The 12157-nt window shown below is 35.8% G+C and overlaps 1 pseudogene; it reads right to left on the bottom strand.

The window, feature by feature from the left end:
• Window positions 1-4745, bottom strand: part of LOC102015932 — a 9565-nt pseudogene extending 4820 nt beyond the window's left edge.
• Window positions 4746-12157: the final 7412 nt, after the last annotated feature.

The raw sequence follows: 12157 nt of genomic DNA, 5'->3' as shown, positions 1-12157 counted from the left end.
TGAGTTCGGTTCCCGGTACCGGAGAAAAACAAAAAAAAAAAAAAAAAAGGGAGGTATGACAGACAGAACTAATGTCCTCCACAGCCAGGCCCTGTGGTTGATGATTTGCCTTCAGTTTAATCCTTCCAGATGTCCTGATAAAATTTCACAGGTTTTGTAGATCACAATTTGGGGATTATGAGATTGAGTCACTTGATCCAGTTCTAATCACTAAGAACAACACTGAGAGGAGAAATGTTAAAGGAAAATGAAAGGCAAAAGAAAGAGGATGGTGCCAGGAACGTAAAGAATAAAATGACAAATTTAGGAAGGAACTAGGTTTGTACTACTTTACATTCCCATCTATAGAGTTTCTCTCTCCCCACTTAGCTTTACCAGCATTGATATTTTCTGGATTTTTGATGTTTGTTGATTATTTCCTGTGCTATTGGACCTCTATTCATAAGCCTTTCCTCATGTCTATACCTGCAAGAATTTTCTCTATCTTTTCTTTGAGCAGTTTCAGGTTCCAGTTTTTATATTAAGTATTTAATCTTTTTATTGATTTTAGTACAGATTGAAAGGCAGAGTCTAGTTTCAGTCTTCTTCATGTGGATATCAATATTTCCCAACTGTTATTTTTTTCTTCTTAAAAAAAGTGTCTTTTCTCCAACGTTATGCTTTTGATTCCTTTCTCAAAAGTCAGATGGTTGTTTTTGTGTCTTCTGTTCTATTCCATGGGGCTCCTATTCTGAAGAGGAGTTTTGATAGTTAATTGCAGTGTCAACTTGAATAAGAACTGCCTATTAGATTATTTTAACCCAAAGTTCTGGATGTGTCTAGATGAATGTGTTATAGAAAAGGGAAGACTCACCCTGGATGTGGATGGCACTGACAAATAGACTTGAAGCCTTGATGAAATAAAAAGGGAAAGAAGAAGGCAATTTCACTTTTGCTTCTTCAGAGAATATCCAGGCTTTGCCATTGCCTGTGAGTGTCCATCTCCAACCTTCCAGCTCAAACTCTTTAGGCTTCCCAATTTGGACTCCCAGGGGACTCCATAGTGAGTTCCAGCCCTTTGAATTTGACTAAGTCCTCCACTCTCCAGCATACAGATGACTCTTTTCTTAGTCTTCCACTCTGATTCTGCAATTGGTCATTGTTTATATTTATATATAATATTACATAATAATATATATTACATATATTTTTAGTGTTTTGAGAAATTTTCTTTAGTGATTCTACCAACAAAAAAATTAAATACATTAGAATATATATATGTTATGTATCTTGATTTGTGAGAATAATTCATTCCTCTTGTAGAGTGAAACAGTTGTATATCAAAACAGTGAGAGAGAGAACTAGCTATGAGCATATGGAGTTAAGCACGGTGTACTACTTGTATTGCATGACATTACTCACATATCAAGTTAAAATTTCTTAGAAATGCTTTCTCATCTTATGGAACACTCAGAAACCAAGTAATTCGCAACCCAAGATTTGACCCTGTGTATTTGGGTGCGTGTATGTGTGTGTACATATGTCTGTTTCTCTAGTGAACCCTGATACTGCCCTGATACTCTTAAAATAACTTTCAGAAGCTCACAATATTCAAATATCTGAAAACAAATCTACAGTCTTAATTATGTAATTATGAACTCTATTATATTAAGATTCTGAAATAAGGCTGAACCAAAAAGCAAAGATGATCATTATTTTATTATAGTACAGAACACTTTTAAATTTTAATAATAATTTAAAAGGAGTAAAATGTCTTGATACATCATATTAACTATGTATTCTGGCATGAAAAATAAGAAAGGTCAATAAATAGTTGAAGAAATGTCAAGTCAGATCCACCACCATAGCAAAACGTCCTTGATGAAATTAAAAGTCTATATACAGTGTGTTTGAGATCCTGAGCCAGATGTCCTATATCTTACCAACAGATTATACCAGCAGCTTTGCCTAATTATTCTTCATATTCATACAATCATGGTCCTGATTCAACTCTGTCTTTGAAATTATTTCTGTCTCTATTTCTTATGATTTTCATATTCAAAATAGTTATCATTGTCTTAGACCTTTCTCAGGCAGTGACTTTGAAATCCATCTTGCTTCAACCATTGCCATATTCTAGAATTACCATTTAACAATACATAGAACACCCCCATAATCTCAAAAACTATATATGCACACCTCTCTTAAGCTACCATAATTGACATACATTGGCAGTTTACTCTTTTTCTTTCTCCCCAGTAATCATTGATTCCTAAAGCAGAAGTATGTATTAATTCTTTCACCTTTTTCGTAACCTTACTTCCTTCTACTCTTTTTTCCTACCTTAAAATCCTGTGGTCAATATAATCTTTATACTTTTATTTTTCCAACCTATTTGCATAGAAAAAACTCATGACAATGATTAAATCCATCTCCATCATTCATTCTCCTCATGATTCCATCATTAATTCACTAAAATGAAAGTGAAGAAAGTTCACAGCCATCGTCATTGCTTTTGAGATAAATCCATGAGCACCAACCTCAATCAAGCCTCCCAGAAATAGCCACGCATGTTGTATTCTCTCAAAGTATTAATACTTAAAATGCTTTCCACACTGGTTACTGTCTCACATTTCCACCATACTCAAACACTGGGACCTCGTTCTCCACTCTGATTCTCAGGTGATAGTTGTTTTCCATTTCACTGAAGAGGATTAAGAAGACAAGCAAAATTACATTTACATACTTTATTATCTTATCTCTTAGCTACAGATGTAATTCTAAATACCTGTTTCCTTAAAAATGAAGTATCCATGCTTTTATCTAACAGTGATTTCCCTTTTTATGTATTATTCTCTTGCTCAAGGACAGTGCTTCAGCAATTTTTCCCTATTTTGTCATCAAACTTTCCTTTTCTAATGATCAACACAGTAGTATAGACAAGCAGTTAATCACATCATACAGAATGCATTCAACAACAGTAACAGCAATAACAATAACAGAAAATTTCTCTTGACCTAACTTTTCCCACTTCTATTTCTCCTTCCTGTAAAAGTTCTGCAAACAATTGCTGAAATTATTACAAATTTCGCATGTTCTATTTTCTCCTTAACTTATGCTAAACACACATCCACTTTTACCATTCCATAGAAACTTCTCTTTAATTTATCACCAAGGGCTTCTACTTAATTAATTCCCGTGATGCATTCTCTACTCCACCATACTATAACAATTAAAAAAAATGAGGTGTAAGTAATCAATCTTAGCTTTTTGATTATCTCTCTTGACATGACAAAGATTAGGAAAAATTTTTCTGGCTGGAGTTGATGTTTTAGTCAATCAAATACCCAGAGGGGGCTTAAGACTCTACACTGAATTCTTTGAGAACAAGTTTGGCATTACTGGCAGACAGCAGCAGGAAGCACTAATAGTTCATTGTGCAAACCATCCCCGTGGGGGAGCCTTGTGTAAAATAACTCTATCCAAGGTTACCACAAAATATTTAGCCTGTTGGAATCCATTTGTAACAGAGTTACTTCTACCCATGAACAGTATGTACTCAGCATCTGTCTAGGGGTCCATCTTTAGGTCTCATTGGCTCAAGAACAGTTCATCAATTAGTGTCAGGTAGTCATGGTCTGGTGGTCTCAACTTGGGTAGTTGCATGGTAGGATTGCACCACAAGAATCAGAAAGGATTTTTGCTTAAGAGTGGGTCCAGTATAGCATGTAGCACCTGAGCAGGTGCTAGGTCCTGGTGTAAGGTGAGCTTGTCATTCTGTAAATCAAAAAGACAGTAGCTATTACAGCATGGAAGCATAGGAGGGAGACAGCTCTTAGCAATTGCATCCAAGTATTTGCACAGGTGAACAACCGGACACTCCCAGGCTGACAGTCTGCATAAACATCACTGAAGCCTGATATCTTTTGCAGATTTGTGCCATTTCTCAAGATATTTTATAGCCAGTTTTTGCCAGATATTGCAGCAGAGCTTTTGTGTCTTTCTAGCGTGCAATTTAGATGTCATTAATCAGAACTGAAGTGATATTTTGTGCTGGGAAATTAATGCGGTCAGCTGTGAGGAACTTATTACAAAGAGGATAAACAAATTTTTGAACCTCTGGGAGGTTGAGTTTAGGTCAGTTAAACATGGAGTTCAGACCTGAGGTCTTCCTATTTAAAGAGGGGCTGGCTGACAGGAGCCAACCAAGGGCAGAAGTCATTTTTACACAGGTGTACCAGAGTGCTGTGGGTGACAGAAGACTGAGGCAATGTATACAGAGGGTAATTTTGGCAGCATCGGCAGCACAGAGATCTTAAACTTGCTTTACAGAAAGGAGAGGTGTATTTTAGCAGTTTTACAGTCTACAAACATTTTGTGGCTTTGAAGTGTCAGATGTATAATTGCTTTTTTTCTTGGGGGACCATGATGGCAAGCAGGAGGAGACAGAGGAATGAGCTCTCTTACAGTGGCCAAATCTGTTGTCAGTGCCTCCCCCAAAGCAGTGGGAGAGTTCTTAACCTCTTGTGGCAATTGAGTCCAAGTGCCTTGCATCTTGTTTCAGGGTTTTCCCAGTTTAAGGGGCTTGTGGAAGCATCTCACAAGCACAAGAAGGTACATTTTAAATTTAGACATGTAAACCAGGTGGTATCTGGTTTACATGGTCCAAAAAGGGTGTATGGGTAAGGAACTTCAGAGTTCAAGGTGATGACTGCATTGTTGATAGCACAGAGATCTTGCATTGGCTGGTAGTCCCCATTGGCCATATTTTCTGGGACTAGAGGAGTGTTCCAAGGTGATTAATTGTCCATCAGGATCCCAAACTGCTTTAGGTGGCTGAGGTGTGGCTGGATGATTGTGTGAGTCCCGTGACATAGGATATTGTCAATGGGGGTTGCAGAGTTCAGTACGATAGGACCACGTTTGGCAGTCATGCCCAGAAACAAGTCTTTGGCTCATACCTCTGGAATGATAATTTTCAAAATTTCAGGATTGTGGTTCTCCGTCTCAGGCTGATGCAGACATCATCTTCCTCTTGGCAAAAGTGCAGGGTTAAATAAGAGTACGGCTGACTGACTTGGCAACAGGAATTCATGTTTGCAGAAATGTTCTCCCAGGTTGCAAATTTGTGCCTGACAGAAGGGGCTAGACATAGGAGCCCCAAGTGCCTCAGTGATGGTAACATTTTTCTGTCAGAGGGGACTTTTGAAGGCACAGATCTGTTCCATTGTATTTTTCTAGTGTTTTTTATTTTAAAGATAAAAGAACAAAACCACATTAACAAACACACATACATTTAGAAAATAACACAAAATAATACAAGCAATATAGAATTTCAGACAAGGTGACAGGAAATTAACAATGGTTGTTGTATTTTGGAATATTACTCAGCTATAAAGAAAGATAATCTAGAGGTTTTTATAGGAAAATGGACACAACTAGAGACGATACTCATAAGTGAAATAAATCAAATCTGCATGTATAAACACCATATTGTCCTACTAGTATAAGAACCTGAAAGAGTGACTAAAATCTAGGAGGTAAATAGACATTGTGCAATGAAAGGAAACTCTCCACTGTATTTTTAATGTCAATAGCCTTTATAACTCACATATTGGCAAGGGCTTTATCAGGCCTCTAGATATCATTGGTAACCTTTGACATATTGATGGGCTTTTTGTCCCCGTTCTTTGATGTCTTTGAGAAACTTTTGACTGGTTTTATCATTCTAGGCAAGGTGACTTTGGGAATGGCCATGGAAACTCACTTGTTTGGACTGACAGTTCAATTTTTCCTCAGTCAAAATGTGGAACTCAGAAGTACTTGCTGACAGTCATCTCAGGTGGGTGTTAGATGATGCCATCTGACCAGGATAGGTGCATCTGCAGGGGAGAGGGGCTCTGTGGCTGAACGCAGGCAGTGACTGATTGAACTGAAACTGGTTCAATTGTCTGGAAGTAGCCTAGCCTGGAGTTGGGGGTGAAACTTTCGATTGCAACTACAGTGGCCAATGAAGGTGATTTGTCTGGCAAGGTGGAATTTTCAAGTCTTGTTCAGGCTCAAGGAATGGCAGTTTCAGAGAATCTTGGAGTAGTTTGGTTTCATTTTTAACCATAACCACCAGAAAAGTCCTTTTTCCTGCAGTCAGGGACTGTGGGTTTTGACTAATTAGTTCCCATGTCTGACTTCCTACATGTGTGTTGTGTACCCTTGAATGATGATACAACAGACAAAGGGTGGATGCCCCTCAGAGAGAGAGACCATTCAGATGCCCACCTGGCCACACCCCTCCTTAGGCAAGGAGGGTGTTAGGCCCCTGTTATGCCATATGTCAGTCACTGTGAACCACAGCCAAGGGCTCAATCAGCCACCACAACCAGTGCTTCCCTGCCTTGGTGCACAGACAGAGCAACCTGTCGCCTATGCTGTCCATTCCATTCATTCATATATTCATTCAATAGGCAGTCAGAGGTCAAAATATTCCAACCCCCTTCCCTTAAGGGTGATCCTGACTAACAAGAGTTGTTCAAGCTCTCCCTCCACTCAAGATGAACAAGACTGACAGACTAACTGGGGAACCCCTTGAGATATTACCTTATCCTGATGACCAAATCAAATTGCACCCTCCTCTCTTTTGGGTCAGATGTGAGCCACTCAGCAGGGAGCCAAGAATCCTCCTCTAAACCTCTGAGGTGACTCAAAAATCTTGAGGACACCCCCTCCCATCAGAACCTGAAGAGGTCATTGTTCCATCTATGACAGCCATAACCAGTGACCAAAGATGTCAGCATTATTGATCTTTCCAGACAGTGCACCAAACACAATGGCAAACAAAAATACCAAAATGACAACCAGGATTTGGAGGCAAATTTATTTACATAAACAAGTACTGGCCTAAATAAAAAATATGTTAGTCCCCTATCCTTGGTAGTTTGGGGTTTATAGAGGATAAGCAAGCAAGGAGTACAGAAACAGAGTATTTGGCATTTATTGAATGATTCTTGTAATATACATTGTAGTGATCAGCTATGCATCACAGTGACCAGCCATTCCTAGGAGACAATAGTAACAGGAGCTGTAACAGGAACTATTAGTTGCACAATAAACAGACTGGCTGGGGGCATTTTCTGCTACAGTAACACCTTGTCTTTTTTTCCAAAATTTACTTTTAAATTTCCTTCTCCATTCCTGTTCTTGACATTAGTTTTCCAATTATTGTGTATCAGCAAGTTGTTAGCATTTTCTGACTTTTAAAATTTTATTTCATATCTGGTAGAAATCTTGTTAAACCTAGTTTTAAAATATATAGAGAGCTCAAATATTTTTCATATGATACTACTACAGTTTGTGACAAGTTAAGAAGTGAATATTTAACTGAGCACATATTTTGTTTAGGAAGTTAGATTTCATTTTTTTAATGAAATATGATCTTTAGTATTTGTCCCACCACTGTATGCACAGAAAACTTGAGAAAAAGAGTGAGAGGCACTTGACAAATTGTAAACTCAAATTGTCAGGCAAATACTAGTTTTCCTTAATAAAAGTTACAGGAAACAAGATAAAGAAGCCAAACATACTCAAAGAAGATTTAATACACATTCTCGTAATTCACTGGGAAAATGTAGCTCAATGAATATACTGAACCATGATCAATCATATCAGTACCTGTCTGTATCTTAGACTATAGCTAGAATAAAATACAAATATGTGAAATTACATTATATAGTGTACTTCTCCTCTATTAGTTCCTGTTACATTATCCTTCAAATCAAGATAAACAAAATTGAGCATATTTATATTCCTTTCAACGCATCTCAAAAATAAAATCTTTGTTTCATCTTTTTCATTTAAATATCACACAGGCTACTAAACGACAAATGAGCTTTTCCTGATGTCTTCACATCATATTCCTTAATACATATTCAGTTTTCAAATGCTGCATACGTTTTCTCACTTCTTCCCATCCTCACTCTCTCTCTCTTTCTTCTTTTCTTACTATTTCCCCATTCACTTCTTGTGCTCTAAAATAAAATCTACAGATTATATAATATGCTGGAGCAAATATTTGGGTAAAATTTTATAAAGTAGTGTTATGTGTGAAACAATCCTTCATGAATAAATACTATTTGAATTCATTCATTATGGATTCGTTTGCCTGGTTTGAAATCTTTATAAATTTAGCCATACCTTGGTGTTGTAGTTTGTATCTGGGTTATTTCATTTGATATTAATTTCATGAGATTTATCAATATTGTGTACAAGTACAATTTTCTAATTTTCATTGTGTTCTATTATTGAGTGAATATATGTAATATTTATTTATCTTTTCTGACTATTTCAGCTAAGCCCACTAACATATGTCTTTTTGGTAGATATGGGAACACATTTCTGTTGAGAATATGTCAAAGTATGTAATTGCTGAACATGGGGCTTTTCTATGCTACTTACCTCAGAAGCATTTCTTTCATAAGATGAAATTTCATGTAGAGCTATATCCTACCACTTCTTGGCCATTTGGCTAAGGTCAAGTGTAAAGCTATATCCTTCTACTTCAAAGTTCTATGAATTTACTGATGAACAGATAACTACAGTATATTAATTACTGTGTAATTTTAACATGTCATGATAGTTGATAGTGAAAGTCATTCAATTCTTTAAATATACTATCTTGACTTCTTTAAATATACTATCTTGACTTACCTCTGGTTTTTAAATTTCCATATAAATGTAAATCTTCTTGTCAATATTCATAAGTAAATACTAGTTGCCATCTTTTATTTGAATTGTATTAAGTATACACTATTAAGTGAGCTGAAAAGAATAACATCTTATATTCCTCTTGATGAGTAATATATTGGCCCTTATTCAGGCTATCTTTACTTTTTCATTGGAAAATTCAGTATTTTTATTAATAGAAAGTAGGCTTCCACAACTTTCATTAGATTTATTCTGAGAAATTTGTTGTGGTATATGCAATGGCTTTAAAAGCAAATATTTAAATTTTATTTCTATTTCCCTTTTGAAGGCATCCAAAAACATGTTATCTCATTTTTATTTTGAGAGTTCCCATCATGTTTATATATTAATAATTTAATGCTAATAACATGCTTACAGATCATTTGGCTTTTTCTGCATATGAGAATCATGACATACATTATTACAGTTTCCTTTTTTATTCCCAACTTCTAAGATTTACTTTCTTAAGTGCTTCCAGAAAATACGTTGAATAGAGTGAAATTAGTGAGCAATATCCTACTCCTCCTGCCAATAGTAAGAAATCCTCTTAATATATGACAAAGTCTAAAACTAGTTTATTTTTAAATGTTCACTTTATCTTCATCATTGTCAAAACCAGTAAGTTCCAGTATTTTGCTGATAATATTTTCATTCTTATTTTTATTTCTAAAAGGTTTTAAATTATCACAAATATTTCTTAGGTTTAGATAACAAAGGATATGTCTTTCCCCCATTTTTCTACTAGAGTATTAAATTATAATGACTAAGTTTCACACTATGTATATTTTTGTAAAATATATTTTGTTCTATTAAATTTCTTAAGGTTTTTCACATAATTTGAGTTTAATTTTCTAGTATCTTTCTTAGGCTACTCGTTTGGTGTGTAGATACTGACATTCAAATTACCTTGTTAGCATTAATCTCTGTCAGGTTTGGATAGAGGATTATGCTGATGCCAAAAAATAATTTAGTGATGTTTATTCTTTTTTTAATTTCCTTGGAAAAATATCTGTCCAAAATTTATATTTTAAATTCTTAAATATATATTCAGTGGAAACTTAACTCACTCAAGGATGATTGTATGTAGAGGTTTGCTTTAAAAATAATATTTAAGGGGCTGAGGATTTAGCTCAGCAGCACAGCACCTGCCGAGCAAGCAAAAGATCATGAGTTCGATTCTTGGGACCAGAAAAAAAAACAAATAAATAAATAAAATAAAATAGCATAAAATTTAAGTGGCAGATTGAAGGCTGTTTAATTTTTCTATTTCTTCCTATGTCAGCTTTACTAATTTTTTTCAATTACTTTCTCCAGTTTTTCCTACAGTATAAAATTTATTAGCATAAAAATTTTATCATAACATCTGCTTTCATTGTAAACGTATATAGGATTTGCCACTCCTTTTAATTTATGATATTAATTTGTGGTTTACATTTGTTAATTTTCACTAAATTTATTAACTTTCGAAACATCAACCTTTTCTATTGAGATTCTTAATTTTTAATTGTACATCTAATTTGTATTTCACTGGCAAAATCATTTATGTTGTAGTATCAACAACCTTTTTTTTTTAACCCTCTCTAACCACATTGTAAATTCAATACATGGACATTTTTTTAATATTGAAGGCTAGGCAACAAAAAAGAAAGCCAAGTTTACATTTTAATTCATTAAAATTTATTCAATAAATTAGTTATTTTCCCATCAGTAGAACAAAATACTAGATATGTACAACTTAAAATAAACTTAACGTTTATTTTATCTCCTGGTTCCTGAGGGTTCAGTCTCAAAAAACCAATGTCAAGGGAGAAACAGAATCACCTAAGAACATGGTATGAGAAATCTGCTCAACCCATGTCATCTAGGAAGTGGAGAAAGAAGGAAGGAGCCAGGGACAAAAGTCACCCTTCCAATCAATGCCCTCCGTGACCACCCTTTCAACCATGCCACAGCTCCTAACAGCACAGTCAGGTAAAAATTCATCATTGGTGGATTAGTCCACTGAAGAATAGTGACGCCAAAATCCACTCATGTTCCAAAACCTCTACCTGTGAACATGTGAGAACATAATATTTTGCTTTTGGCCCTCAACAGGGTCATGTCCTTCTCATTTTGCAAAATTCATTTAGTTCATCTCAATAAGACACCAAATTTTAAGTTACAGCATTGCTCAAAAGTCTAAGCTGAGTGCTGGGGACATAGCTCAGTAGCACAAGCACCTGCCTGATCACAAGGTCCAGATTTTGATTCCTGCTACCAAAAAAAAAAAAAAAAAAGAGAGAGAGAGAGAAAGAGAAAGAAAGAAAGAAAAAGAAAGAAAGAAAGAAAGAAAGAAAGAAAGAAAGAAAGAAACAAAAGCTTGAGTTAAAATTCCCTTCTGAAACTCAAGATAATTCTTATCTGTGAACCCATCTATAAATCAAAAACAAATTAGATACCCTCAATATACAATGGCACAGAATAAATATTTGTATTTATGAAGCGACATAAGAGAGCATTGAAAACAATTAGACCAAAGCAAGACTGAACACCAGCAGGGTAAACAATAAATTGTGTACCTCCATATTACCCTGGGCAAGCTCTAGTGAGATGCAAGTTCCAAAGGAGTGATGTTCCAATGGAGCAATGCTGCCCCGTGGCCTTATTGATTTGAGCCCACATGGGCTCTTTTTGGGGGGTGGTTTCAATTACTGCCTGTGGTTTTCTGCAGCAGGTGTTCCACATTCCTTGCATTTTCAACTTTCAGGGGTCTTAACTGCTCCTTTGTTTTTGCACAGCTTCTTGTATTACACTTTCAGGAGATCCTTGCAAGCACCAAGACACCATCCCATATTTTTTCCTAATCTTTCAGGCCTTCTTATAAATCTGGTTGGAAATCTCCCTGACCGCATAATTCTTGCACCATGTATGTCTGGAAAAACAACCATGTGGATGGTGTCATGATCAATCATCATCTCAAACAGTAGTCAGGCCCCTGTGGAACATGACTGAAGTAATATCTGAGTGCTTGGATGGCTGAAGTCAGGAATTCACAGCCTTAGGCATCCTTGAAGGAATAGATACTATTTTTTTCAAAGCAAAGTCTTCCCAGGGAGTTTACATTTTTACATCCCTGAGCCTAGAATTGATGGAGAGGGACCATTTCCTGAGAGGTATTCAAGGCATCCTACTGTCTTTATTTGAAGTACTTAGCTTCTTTTCAATGTTAATAGAAACTATGTTTTAGAAGCTGTGTTCTCTTTGACCACAACTATACAAGTGCTCATTTTGGCTCAAGCTGCTCAACTGTTACAGCATTTAGCTCTGCTTTTTGCTCCAGATTTTCACTATAAATCTGACCAAAAGCTTCCAGGAGTATCCATGCTACACTCTGAATATTTGGCTCTCTAGAATTTCTTCTGACAGATTAATTGATCTACTGTTTTTAAGTCCAGCTTCGCAC

The sequence above is a fragment of the Chinchilla lanigera genome, unplaced genomic scaffold, assembly GCF_000276665.1.
Source record: "Chinchilla lanigera isolate Chin_1 unplaced genomic scaffold, ChiLan1.0 scaffold00008, whole genome shotgun sequence".
In the NCBI taxonomy this organism is placed as follows: Eukaryota; Metazoa; Chordata; class Mammalia; order Rodentia; family Chinchillidae; genus Chinchilla; species Chinchilla lanigera.
This window is presented reverse-complemented; position numbering and strand designations above follow the sequence as displayed.